We start from the raw sequence: 13,335 nt of genomic DNA on the forward strand, positions 1-13,335 counted from the left end.
TACTATTTTCCTCTATTTCTTTGCATTGATCACTGAGGAAGTCTTCTATCACTCCTTGCTATTCTTTGGAACTCTGCATTCAAGTGGGTATATCTTTCCTTTTCTCCTTTGCCTTTCATTTCTCTTCTTTTCACAGCTATGTGTATGGCCTCCTCACAGAACCATTTTGCCTTTCTTTTCTTGGGGATGGTCTTGATCGTTGCCTCCTGTATAATGTCACACACTTCCATCCATAGTTCTTCAGGCATTCTGTCTATCAGATCTAATCCCTTGAATCTATTTGTCACTTCCACTGTATAATCGTAAGGGATTTGATTTAGGTCATACCTGAATGGGCTGGTGGTTTTTCCTACTTTCTTCAATTTAAGCCTTCAATTTCTCTCATTCTAGCTTGTCTTTTATCTTCTTAACAGGTTCTTTCACTGCATTTTAATTTTGATAAATTTCAGTTTATCAATTTTTTCTTTATAGGTCATCCCTTTGATATTAAGTTAAATCATTGCCTAGTCCTAAACCTTGAAGATTTTCTCCAGTTTTTTCCTTCACCTTGATTTTTGTATATTCATCCTTTTTCCATGACTTTGCTGAACTTTTTTATTGCTTATAGATAGTTTTTGTAGAATCCTAGGGGTTTTTATATATAAAATCATGTCATTTGCAAATAGGGTCAATTTTATTTGCTTTCTTCATTTCTGAACTACATGCCTTTTATTTCATTTTCTTGTTTTGTTATTCTTATCTTTTATCAATATTGCTAAAATAATTTTTCTAATTTATTAAATATATGTTAGTCTATGCTTCTGAGGTATATTGGTCTATAGTTTTCTTTTCATATCTACTGTTTATGTTTTGGTTTTCATATTAGGATAAGGCTGGTTTCTTAAAATGAATTGGAAAATGTTGCCTCTTCTATTTTCTGTTAGAGATTATGTAGTGTATGTTAATGGCTCAGTCATGTCTGACTCCTTGTGACCCTATGGACTATATAGTCCACCAGGCTCCTTGGCCCATAGAATTCTCCAGGAAAAAAATACTGGAGTGGGCTGCCATTTCCTCCTCCAGGGGATCTTCCTGACCCCAGATCTTCCTGACCCCAGAATGGAACCCATGTCTCCTGCATTGCAGGAGGATTCTTTCCCATCTGAGCTACCAGTGAAGATCATTTACATACTACTTATGTTTGGTTTTGGTATTAGGATAAAGCTAATTTCATAAAATGTATTGGAAAATGTTTCCTCTTCTATTTTCTGTTAGAGATTTTGTAAATTGATGCTAATTCTTCCTTGAAAATTTTAAAATTATGATTTCAGTTTCCTTAAGAGTAACAATGCTATTCAAATGATCTGTTTCATATTGGGTGAATAAGTTTGCACTTTTTAAGGTGTTAGTCCATTTCATCTAAGTTGTAAAATTTAAGTTGTTCATAATATTCCTTTATTATCTCTTTGAAGACTCCAGAGTCTGTAGTGATACTCTTTGTTTCATTACTCCTAGCAGTAATGTGTGTACTTTTTGCTTTCATTCTTTGTCTGATAGTCTTGCTAAAGGTTTGTCAACTTAATTGATACTTTCAAAGGACTACTATTTTTTTCACTGATTTTCTTCACTGTTTATGTTTTCAATTCCATTGATTTCTGCTCTTTATTGTTTCCTCTGTTTATAAACATTGAATTTACTTTGCTCTTCTTTTTGTTCTAGGTTTTGAGGTGGGAGTTTAAATTGTTAATTTGAGCCTTTTTCTCTTTATATGCATTTTTAGTGCTATACATTTTCTCATTAGCATAAATGTATATGTTTCCTACAAATTTCAATATAATTTAATTTTTATTTATTTTCTCATTTCTCTTGACACCTTTTGATTTATGTTTCATTTAGACATGTGTTGTTTAGTTTCCAAATGTTTAGATATTTTCATGTGTCCTTTGAATTATTGATTCCCAGTTTGTTCCTTTTGTGGAGAAAGAATACTCTGATTTTAACTCTCTTCTATTTGTTGATATTTGCTTTATGCCTCAGGCATAGTTTATGTACTGCTGGTTTCAAAAATCTTGAAAAAAATTTGTACTCTGCTATTGTTGGATGGAGCATTCTGGTTATGTCATCAGTTAGATTCTACTGATTGATGAGGTTAAGTTCTTCTATATCTTTTTTAATTTTCCATCCCATTTGTTCTATCAATCTTTGACAGAAGAGAGATGAAATTTTCAACTACAAGCATAGATCTGTCAATTTTTCTAGTTCTATTAGTTTTGGTTCACATATCTCACAACTCTGTTGGCTATTACACATGCATTTCAGATTGCTGTGCCTTCTAGGTAGTTTGGTGGATCATTTGCATTTAATGTAATTATCAGTATATTGGGTTAAATCTTCCATTATTATTTTATGTTTTGTGTTCTATCTTTTAAAAATTGTTTTCTTTTTTCTGCCTTCCTGTGGATTTCTTGAATTTTTTATGAATTTAATTTTCATTTATATATAATATTTTATTATATATTTGTGTATAGCTTTTTAGAGGTTGCTACATTTATTACATTAATATACCTAGCTTATGAGTGTATACTGTGTTGTCATTTTACCACTTTGAATGTAAAGCAGGAAACTTTCCTTTCTTTAGGACCATTTATCCTTCCTAACTTATAATTGTCCTTCATATTTATAACCACATCTGATACTGTTAAATGTTTGTTTCCATAACCATACATAATATAAAACTCAAGAAGTGACAGAGAGCCTATTGTATTTACTTATATGTCATTTCACTGTGGTTTTTCTTCCTTCGTGGTATTCCAAAGTTATTTCTTTAATTGTTTCCTTTCTATTTAGAGAATTTCTTATAGACAAATATATATATTTTAGGATGTATTTGCTGGGAAAATGCTCTCTTTGATTTCTTTCATCTGATAATATCTAGATTTCCCCTTCATTCTTGAAGAATATTTTTGGTGAACACTGAATTTTGAGTTGACAGACTTTTTATTCAGAGCTTGAAAAAAATATTCTGTCACTTCCTTCTGGCCTCCATGGTGTCTGATGAAAAAGTCCACTGGCATTCAAATTCTCTTTCTTGTATAGATTTGGTGTTTTCTGAATGCTTTTTTTCTTAATTTTTGAAAGTTTAATTATGCATCTTGGTATGGGATTTTTTAGGTTTATATTTGAGGTTTGCTCAGCTTCTTGAATTTTTACATGTATGTCTGTTGCCAAATTTGTGGATATTTCAGTCACTATTTCTTTGGGTAGTTTCTCAGCCATACCTTCTTTCTCCACCCTTTCAGGGGCTTCAGTAATGAATGTTATATCTTTTGTTATAGCCCCACAAGTCCCTAAAGCTCTGTTTACTTTTTTCCAATCTACTTTCTTTCTGTTGTTCTGATTGGAAAATTTTTACTCTTCTATCTTCTAGGTCACTGATTTCTTTTCTCTGTCTCCTCCTTTCTAATATTGAACGCATCCACTCAACAATTTACCACGGTTATTGTATTTTCCATTCTTTGTATTTTTATTCTTATTTATATATTCTTTATATATTTTATTATCTTGATGAGACTTTCAACTTATTTGCTGAAGCTTCCTACTTTTCTCATTTTTTTTTCAACAGTGTTCAAAATTTCTCATAGAATCATTTTTATAATAGATGCTTTAAGCTCTTTTCCACATAGATCTGAATTCTCTAGAATCTCAGTGTTGACATTTATTGTCTTTTCTCAATAGTTTAAAATATTCTTGGTGTAAGTGATTAAAACCTGGACAAATCCATGCTATGTAATAAGACTAGTATGAGACTCAGCTGTCTTTTTCCTGGTTCTTTGACTACAGGAACCAAGCTTTTGTTGAGATTTATTGTCTTTGCCCACTGCTATTTCCCATTTTCCAGTTTCTGCAACTCCAATTCTGGAACATAATGAGGCAAAATAAAGTCTATGGAGCTCACCATTGTGTCTTCCTCCATATCACAAGATTTCTAGTTGATCAGCCTTCTTCCCCTTACCCGTCAGAGTCTTATTATGCTTATTTTATAATGTTCAAGGTTTATAGTTGTATTTAATGAGAGGAATATTAAATTGACAGCATATTCCCAATGTGGAAGTCCCAATATTCTGTTTTATTCATACCTATTTTTAGAGGGTAACTTTGGAAGGTTAGAAGTCTTTCAGAAACTTAACTTGCACATGCATTATCTTGTTTATTCTTACAACAGTTCTATCAAGGAGGTGTGTCTTTTTTCCCCATTTAATTATATTAGTTGGAGGCGAATTACTTTGAAATATTGTAGTGGTTTTCACCATACATTGATATGAATCAGCCATGGACTTACATGTGCTCCCCATCCTGTACCCTCTCCAACCTCCCTCCACATCCCATCCCTCTGGGTCATCCCAGTGCACCAGCCCTTAGCACTTGTCTCATGTATCAAACCTGGACTGGTGATCTGTTTCACACTTGATAATATACATGTTTCAATGCTGTTCTCTCAGATCATCCCACCCTTGGCTTCTCCCACAGAGTCCAAAAGTCTGTTCTGTACATCTGTGTCTCTTTTTCTGTCTTGCATATAGGGTTATCGTTACCATCTTTCTAAATTCTATATATATGCATTAATATACCGTATTGGTGTTTTTCTTTCTGGCTTACTTCACTCTGTATAATGGGCTCCAGTTTCATCCACCTCATTAGCACTGATTCAAATGTATTCTTTTTAATGGCTGAGTAATATTCCATGGTGTATATGTACCACAGCTTTCTTATCCATGTGCCTGCTGATGGGCATCTAGGTTGCTTCCATGTCCTGGCAATTATAAACAGTGCTGCGATGAACACTGGGGTGTGTGTGTCTCTTTCAGATCTGGTTTCCGTGGTGTGTATGCCTAGGAGTGGGATTGCTGGGTCATATGACAGTTCTATTTCCAGTTTTTTAAGAAATCTCCACACTGTTCTCCACAGCGGCTGTACTAGTTTGCATTCCCACCAACAGTGTAAGAGGGTTCCCTTTTCTCCACACCCTCTCCAGCATTTATTGCTTGTAGACTTTTGGATAGCAGCCATCCTGACTGGCGTGTAATGGTACCTCATTGTGGTTTTGATTTTAATTTCTCTGATAATGAGCATCTTTTCATGTGTTTGTTAGCCATCTGTATGTCTTCTTTGAAGAAATGTCTGTCTAGTTCTTTGGCCCACTTTTTGATTGGGTCGTTTATTTTTCTGGAATTGAGCTGCAGGAATGCTTATGTATTTTTGAGATTAATTCTTTGTAAGTTGCTTGTTTGCTATTATTTTCTCCCATTCTGAAGGCTGCCTTTTCACCTTGCTTATAGTTTCCTTTGTTGTGCAAAAGCTTTTAAGTTTAATTAGATACCATTTGTTTATTTTTGCCTTTATTTCCAATTTTCTGGGAGGTGGGTCATAGAGGATCCTGCTGTGATTTATGTCGGAGAGGGTTTTGCCTATGTTCTCCTCTAGGAGTTTTATAGTTTCTGGTCTTACATTTAGATCTTTAATCCATTTTGAGTTTATTTTTGTGTATGGTGTTAGAAAGTGTTCTAGTTTCATTCTTTTACAAGTGGTTGACCAGTTTTCCCAGCACCACTTGTTAAAGAGGTTGCCTTTTCTCCATTGTGTATTCTTGCCTCCTTTGTCAAAGATAAGGTGTCCATAGGTGCATGGATTTATCTCTGGGCTTTCTGTTTTGTTCCATTGATCTAGGTTTCTGTCTTTGTGCCAGTACCATACTGTCTTGATGACTGTGGCTCTGTAGTAGAGATTGAAGTCAGGCAGGTTGATTTCTCCAGTTCCCTTATTGTTTCTCAAGATTGCTTTGGCTATTCGTTTTTTGTATTTCCATACAAATTGTGAAATTATTTGTTCTAGTTCTGTGAAAAATACTATTGGTAGAATGATAGGGATTGCATTGAATCTATAGATTGCTTTGAGTAGTATACTCATTTTTACAATATTTACTCTTCCAATCCATGAACACGACATATTTCTCCATCTATTTGTGTCCTCTTTGATTTCCTTCATCAGTGTTTTATAATTTCCTATATATAGGTCTTTTGTTTCTTTAGGTAGATATATTCCTAAGTATTTTATTCTTTTCGTTGCAATGGTGAAAGGTATTGTTTCCTTAATTTCTCTTTCTGTTTTCTCATTGTTAGTGTATAGGAATGCAAGGGATTTCTGTGTGTTAATTTTATATCTTGCAGTTTTACTGTATTAACTGATTAGCTCTAGTAATTTTCTTGTAGAGTCTTTAGGGTTTTCTATGTAGAGGATCATGTCATCTGCAAACAGTGAGAGTTTTACTTCTTCTTTTCCTATCTGGATTCCTTTTATTTCTTTTTCTTCTCTGATTGCTGTGGCCAAAACTTCCAAAACTATGCTGAATAGAGGTGGTGAGAGTGGGCACCCTTGCCTTGTTCCTGACTTTGGGGGAAATGCTTTCAATTTTTCACCATTGAGGCTAATGTTTTTTATGGATTTGTCATATATAGCTTTTATTATGTTGAGGTATGTTCCTTCTATTCCTGCTTTCTGGAGGATTTTTATCATAAATGAATATTGAATTTTGTCAAAGGCTTTTTCTGCATCTATTGAGATAATCATATGTTTTATCTTTCAATTTGTTAATGTGGTGTATTACATTGATTGCTTTGTGGATATTAAAGAACCCTTGCATTCCTGGGATAAAGCCCACTTGGTCATGATGTATGATCTTTTTGATATGTTGTTGGATTCTGTTTGCTAGAATTTTGTTAAGGATTTTTGCATCTATGTTCATCAGTGATATTGGCCTGTAGTTTTCCTTTTTTGTGGCATCTTTGTCTGGTTTTGGTATTAGGGTGATGGTGGCCTCATAGAATGAGTTTGGAAGTTTACTTTCTTCTGCAATTTTCTGGAAGAGTTTGAGTAAGACAGGTGTTAGTTCTTCTCTAAATTTTTGGTAGAATTCAGCTGTGAAGCCATCTGGTCCTGGGCTTTTGTTTGCTGGAAGATTTCTGATTACAGTTTCAATTTCTGTGCTTGTGATGGGTCTGTTAAGATCTATTTCTTCCTGGTTCAGTTTTGGAAAGTTATACTTTTCTAAGAATTTGTCCATTTCTTCCAAGTTGTCCATTTTATTGGTATATAGCTACTGGTAGTAGTCTCTTAAGATCTTTTGTATTTCTGTGTTGTCTGTTGTGATCTCTCCATTTTCGTTTCTAATTTTGTTGATGTGATTCTTCTCCCTTTGTTTCCTGATGAGTCTGGCTAACAGTTTGTCAGTTTTATTTATCTTTTCAAAAAACCAGCTTTTAGCTTTGTTGATTTTTGCTATGGTCTCTTTTGTTTATTTTGCATTTATTTCTGCCCTAATTTTTAAGATTTATTTCCTTCTACTAACCCTGGGGTTCTTCATTTCTTTCTTCTCTAGTTGCTTTAGGTGTGGAGTTAGGTTATTTATTTGACTTTTTCTTGTTTCTTGAGGTAAGTATGTATTGCTATGAACCTTCCCCTTAGCACTGCTTTTACAGTGTCCCATAGGTTTTGGGTTGTTGTGTTTTCATTTTCATTCATTTCTATTCATATTTTGATTTCTTTTTTTAATTTCTTCTATGATTTGTTGGTTATTCAGAAGCGTGTTATTTAGCCTCCATATGTTGGAATTTCTTTAAGTATGTCCTGCCATTCCCTTCTGACCTGAAGAGTTTCTATTGAAAGATCAGCTGTTATCCTTATGGGAATCCCCTTGTGTGTTGTTTGTTGTTTTTCCCTTGCTGCTTTTAATATTTGTTCTTTGTGTTTGATCTTTGTTAATTTGATTAATATGTGTCTTGGGGTCTTTAGCCTTGGGTTTATCCTGTTTGGGACTCTCTGGGTTTCTTGGACTTGTGTGAATATTTCCTTCCCCATTTTAGGGAAGTTTTCAACTATTATCTCCTCGAGTATTTTCTTATGGCCTTTCTTTTTGTCTTCTTCTTCTGGGACTCCTGTGATTCAAATGTCAGGATGTTGCACATTGTACCAGAGGTCCCTGTGGTTGTCCTCATTTATTTGGATTCTTTTTTCTTTTTTCCTCTCAGATTAATTTATTTCCACCATTGTATCTTCCACCTCACTTATCCTATCTTCTGTCTCCATTACTCTACTGTTGGTTCCCTCCAGTGTTTTTGATCTCATTTATTGCATTATTCATTATTAATTGACTCTTTTTTATTTCTTCTAGGTCCTTGTTAAACATTTCTTGCATCTTCTCAATCCTTGTCTCCAGGTTATTTATCTGTAACTCCATTTTGTTTTCAAGATTTTGGATCATTTTTTTTATCATTATTCTAAATTCTTTTTCAGGTAGATTCCCTATCTCCTCCTCTTTTGTTTGGTTTGGTGGGCATTTTTCATGTTCCTTTACCTGCTGAGTATTTCTCTGCCTTTTCATCTTATTTAGATTGCTGTGTTTGGGGTGGCCTTTCTGTATTCTGGTAGTTTGTGGTTCCTCTTTATTGTGGAGGTTCCTCCCAGTGGATGGGGTTGGACGATTGGCTTGTCAAGGTTTCCTGGTTAGGGAAGCTTGCATTGGTGTTCTGGTGAGTGGAGCTGGATTTCTTCTCTCTGGAGTGCAATGGAGTGTCCAGGAGTGAGTTTGGGGATGTCTATGAGTTTGGTGTGACTTTGGGCAGCCTGTATATTGATGCTCAGGGCTATGTTCCTGCATTGCTGGAGAATTTGCATGGTATGTCTTGCTCTGGAACTTATTGGCTCTTGGGTGGTGGTTGGTTTCAGGTGTAGGTATGGAGGCTTTGGGATGATCTCTTATTAATTAATGTTCCCTGGAGTCAGGAGTTCTCTGGTGTTCTCAGGTTTGGGGTTCAAGCCTCCTGCCTCTGGTTTTCAGTCTTATTCTTCCAGTAGCCTCAAGACTTTTTCACCCATACAGCACTGATAATAAAACTTCTAGGTTAATGGTGAAAAGATTCTCCACAGTGAGGGACACCAGAGAGGGTCACAGAGTTACATGAAGAAGAGGAGAGGGAGGAAGGAGATAGAGATGAGCAGGAGGAGAAAAGGGTGGGGAATCAAGAGGAGAGAGACAGATCTAGGTTGTACTCTGTTCCCTAAGTGTTCTCTGCAGCCCAGAACACCCACAGAGATTCACAGAATTGGGTTGAGAAGAGAAGGTGGAGGGATGAAATAGAGGTGACCTGGGGGAGAAAAAGGAGACTCAAAAGGGGGAGAGAGTAATCAAGCCAGTAATCACACTCCTGAGTAAAAATGGGTACTGAAGATTGGATTCTTAAATGTACAAAATTGATATCAAATACTAAAAAACAAAGATTAAAAATCTAGAATAGAGGTTAGACTCTTAAAAATACAATATTAAAAAACAAAAACACAAAAAGTATAAGAAATATATATATGAAGTTCACTTTAAAAATAGGGTCCTTTTTTTTTGCAAGATAATAGTGGGTTATAAAAATTAAAGGAGTAATAGAGGATTTAAAAAAAAGAAGAAAAAATTTTAATTAAAAAAAAGATAATAGTAAGAATATATCTAGGAATTTCTCTGGAGCTGTTGTGGGCAGTGTGGGTTCAATTCAGTTTCAGATAGCTCCTTGTTCCAGCTTACACTTCTCGGTGTCTGTAGGCCCCTTCCGGTGTAGTCGGTGTTAACTACAGGGATTTTAATCTGTTGCACCTGTCACTTCTGAAGTGGTTCCCTTTGTTTATTTGGCTTCTGTTTGCAGGTCTCTTCAGTGTCTAATTTCCGCCCTGACACAGGCGGGTGGAGGTGGTCTCCTGTTTAGGTTAGCTTGTTCAGTCGTGCTGTGGGGAAGGAGGGGCCCTGCAGACAAATGTCACTGGCCTGTGTGGGGAGCCCTCGCAGTGTTCCGGCCACACTGGGTTTGCCCCCGCTCGCGGCGTGTGTGCTTTCCCTGTCTACACTGCTCAGGTTCTAGGCTGCTCTACAGGGAGCAGGCCCTGAGTTGCGTGCACTTCCCAGGCCTAAGCCGCTCAGGTTCAGGTTCTCAGGTATTCCACAAAGGTGCAGACACAGTTGGGCCTGCGTTTTGTGCCTTCCCCTCCTGAGCAGCTCAGGCAGCCAGGAGCTTGATGAGCGCACTCTCCCCAGGTGCAGTGCACCTTATCCCCTCCACGGTCCCAGCCTCAGGTTCCCTGTGCCCTGATCCGGTGAGCCTTCTGTCTCTTCTGGGGAGCTGATCTCTGGCTGTGACCCTCCCAGCGGATGTCAACCATCCAGAATCTCAGGAAGTCTTTGGTTAGAGACTGGAAGCCTGTTTGCAGTTTGGTAGGGGGTGCCGTCTCTGGGGCTGAGTTTGCCACTTTCTGCTTCAGACTGGGGCCCGCCTCCCCCCCCCCTGCCTCCTGCCTCCAGCGGGGGGTGGGCCGGTCTGCAGCCAGCTAGCTCTTTTCTGGAATTGCTCAGTCCTCCCTTTGTTCTGTGAACGGGCCAGCAGTGCCTTAGGTTAGGGCTTTTTGCAGGTTAATTTCCTCTCTCTCTCTTGCTATCCCACAATTTAAGTTGCTATCTCACGTTAGCTCCCTCCAATTGCCCTCAGAGCATTCAGGCCTGGTCCTTACCCTAAGCAATGCCGCCCGCTCCTCTCTGTTCCGGCCCCCACTTGCTGGTGGTGGATGCGAGCGTCTGGGGTACTTTTCTGCTGGGAGTTGCCTTTAGGTATGTCATCTGTGGGTTTTATTTATTTTCCCTCCTGGCTAGGTTGCCCTCTGAGATTCGAAAACTTCCCCTAGACCCGCCAGTGAGAGGGTTTCCTGGTGTTTGGAAACTTCCTCTATTAAGACTCCCTTCCCGGGACGGATCTCTGTCCCTAACTCTTTTGTCTCTCTTTTTATCTTTTATATTTTGTCCTACCTCCTTTTGAAGACAATGGGCTGCTTTTCTGGGTGGCTGATGTCCTCTGCCAGTGTTCAGAAGTTGTTTTGTGGAATTTGCTCAGCGTTCAAATGTTCTTTCGATGAATTTGTGGGGGAGAAAGTGTCTCTCCATCCTATTCCTCCTCCATCTTAGCTCCTCTCTCAGGAGGTATGTCTTTTAAGTGAGAGATGAAGGCTCAGAGAGATAAAGCAAGTTGTCCAACTAATACGTGATAGACCAGAATAATAACCTAAGTCTCTTTAAGAGAGGAACCAACAAAATGTGTGTAATGTCTGTCCCTGGCACTTCCTTTATTGTCACTAACTTTTAATAAGTACTCACATATATAATAGGATGTTAGGCATGGTGTCTGTGTTTGTGTGCATGTGTGCGTGTGTGTGTCTTTAGTATGTAAAGCATAGATCCCCGTCAGTTGGTAGTGTGAGGGACAGTATTAGTATGTAAGTGAGCAAAGAGCCTAAAAGATAGAGGTTCCAGGAGAACCTGGTCTCCAAAGAATTCACACTGACCTTGGAATCAGAAGTGAGTGGGGGTATGTTCGAGGCATTTTTATTTACCTAGATTTAAAAATGCTCTATTTTACTCAGATGTACTCTGATTCTTTAAATTCCATGACAATGAGACTGTAAAGCTATATCTATGAATTAGAGTTGCTAAATAAATCTAGTGATCATTTCACACTCTAAAGGACAGAGCAACTTGCCCCAGGTCACACCCAACAATGTTTAAAGTCAAGAAAAGAATCCATGTCTCCTGACTCACAGATGTTTCCACTGTAAAGGAGGGATTCTGGCTGCTCAAGGCTAAAAGATACAGCAAATATTATGTGGCCTACATAAAGAGAAGAAACTGTACTGCTTCCTATTAGTCAGCAGTATATCTCTTTTTAATTTAAAACAAAATGATTAGGTCTGATGACCTAGACTTCTCTTGAATAGATAAATTCAGTATGTTCAGGATGCAATGTGAGTCAGGATGAATTTATTTATTCATTCATTCACAATTTCACCTTGTATGATTTCTTCAAGATCCCTCCCAATGTTTCAAGTAAATATGAGTTTGGAATCTATTTAATCCTAGCCTACTGGGAGCAAGTTGCCTTCTGCATTACTGAACCTACTTCTTCAAGGTGCTGATAAGTCATATGAACCTGAGTCCCAAAGGCACTGATGGTCAGTTCTCAAGGGTTAAAATATTGCCCAGGAAAACCACCTTCTGAGTGTCTTTGCCTTTTTGAACAGAGAGCAGGGTTTGGTTTCTTGTTGTTCTCAGCACTTTCACAAGATTAGATTTTATCACTGGCTCAAACAAGCTCAGTGTTTCTTCATAAAGTATATATTGCAAATAACAAACTAGTAAGAAAGTAAAAAGAGATTTTATTCATTGAGCTAGGAAGCTAAACATTGTAATGTAATTGTTTTTGATGTTTGGATTGAAAAGGAGCATTAGAGCTGATAGACTCAACGTTCTGGAATGTATTTAAAAGTTTTAATGATGTTGCTTCAGGATGAAGTATGCATTCTGATTCTCAGATCTTGTCCCTTTCAGAGTGACCAAATTTAGACAGAAGTATCAGATGACACATTTCCTTACTGGCTCAGAGGTAAAGAATCCACCTGCCAGTGCAGGAGATATGGGTTCCATCTCTGGGAAAGGAAGATTCCCTGGAAAAGGAAATGACTACCTGCTCTAGTATTCTTTCCTTGGAAGTCCCATGGAGAGAGGAACCTGGTGGACCAGAGCCCATGGTGTCGCAAGAGCCAGATACAACTTAATGACTAAACCACCACCACCAATATATAATTAATAAATCAACTAATTATTTTAGAATAAAATTGTGATTTATAATTCATTTAAAAATAATTTTAATAAATTAATAAAAATAATTTAACCCTTGATTACTCATCCTTTTATTATTCTGTGTTGTGAAATGGGCTTCCCTGGTGGCTCAGAAGGTAAAGAGTCTTCCTGCAATGTAGGAGACCCAGGTTCAATCCCTGCATTGGGAAGATCCCCTGGAGAAGAGAATGGCAACCCACTTCAGTATACTTGCCTGGAGAATTCCATGAACAGAGGATCCTGGCAGGCTATAGTCCATGGTGTCGGAAAGAGTAGGACATGACTGAGTGACTAGCACTTTTTGCTGTGAAATGGGAAGTATATATAAAGGAATTCTGATGTACACCAGAGTACATTAATTATCTCAATACAAAGTACTTGTGTAATTCTTTGCATAGTGAGCAAAATTGGCCTCTTTTTCATGAAATACCATTTCCACTTAGAAGAACAACTGATGGACAAACTATCATTATTATTTAAACTTGGGTATTCTCTCAAAATGAGCCAAGTGAATCTGCCATTTCAAGGAAAACAATGGATGGCATACATTACCAATGATAAAATTTTTAACCTTCAAGCAAAAACTAGAAGCTGATTTCTTTTAC

This window comes from Odocoileus virginianus, chromosome 10, assembly GCF_023699985.2.
Source record: "Odocoileus virginianus isolate 20LAN1187 ecotype Illinois chromosome 10, Ovbor_1.2, whole genome shotgun sequence".
In the NCBI taxonomy this organism is placed as follows: domain Eukaryota; kingdom Metazoa; phylum Chordata; class Mammalia; order Artiodactyla; family Cervidae; genus Odocoileus; species Odocoileus virginianus.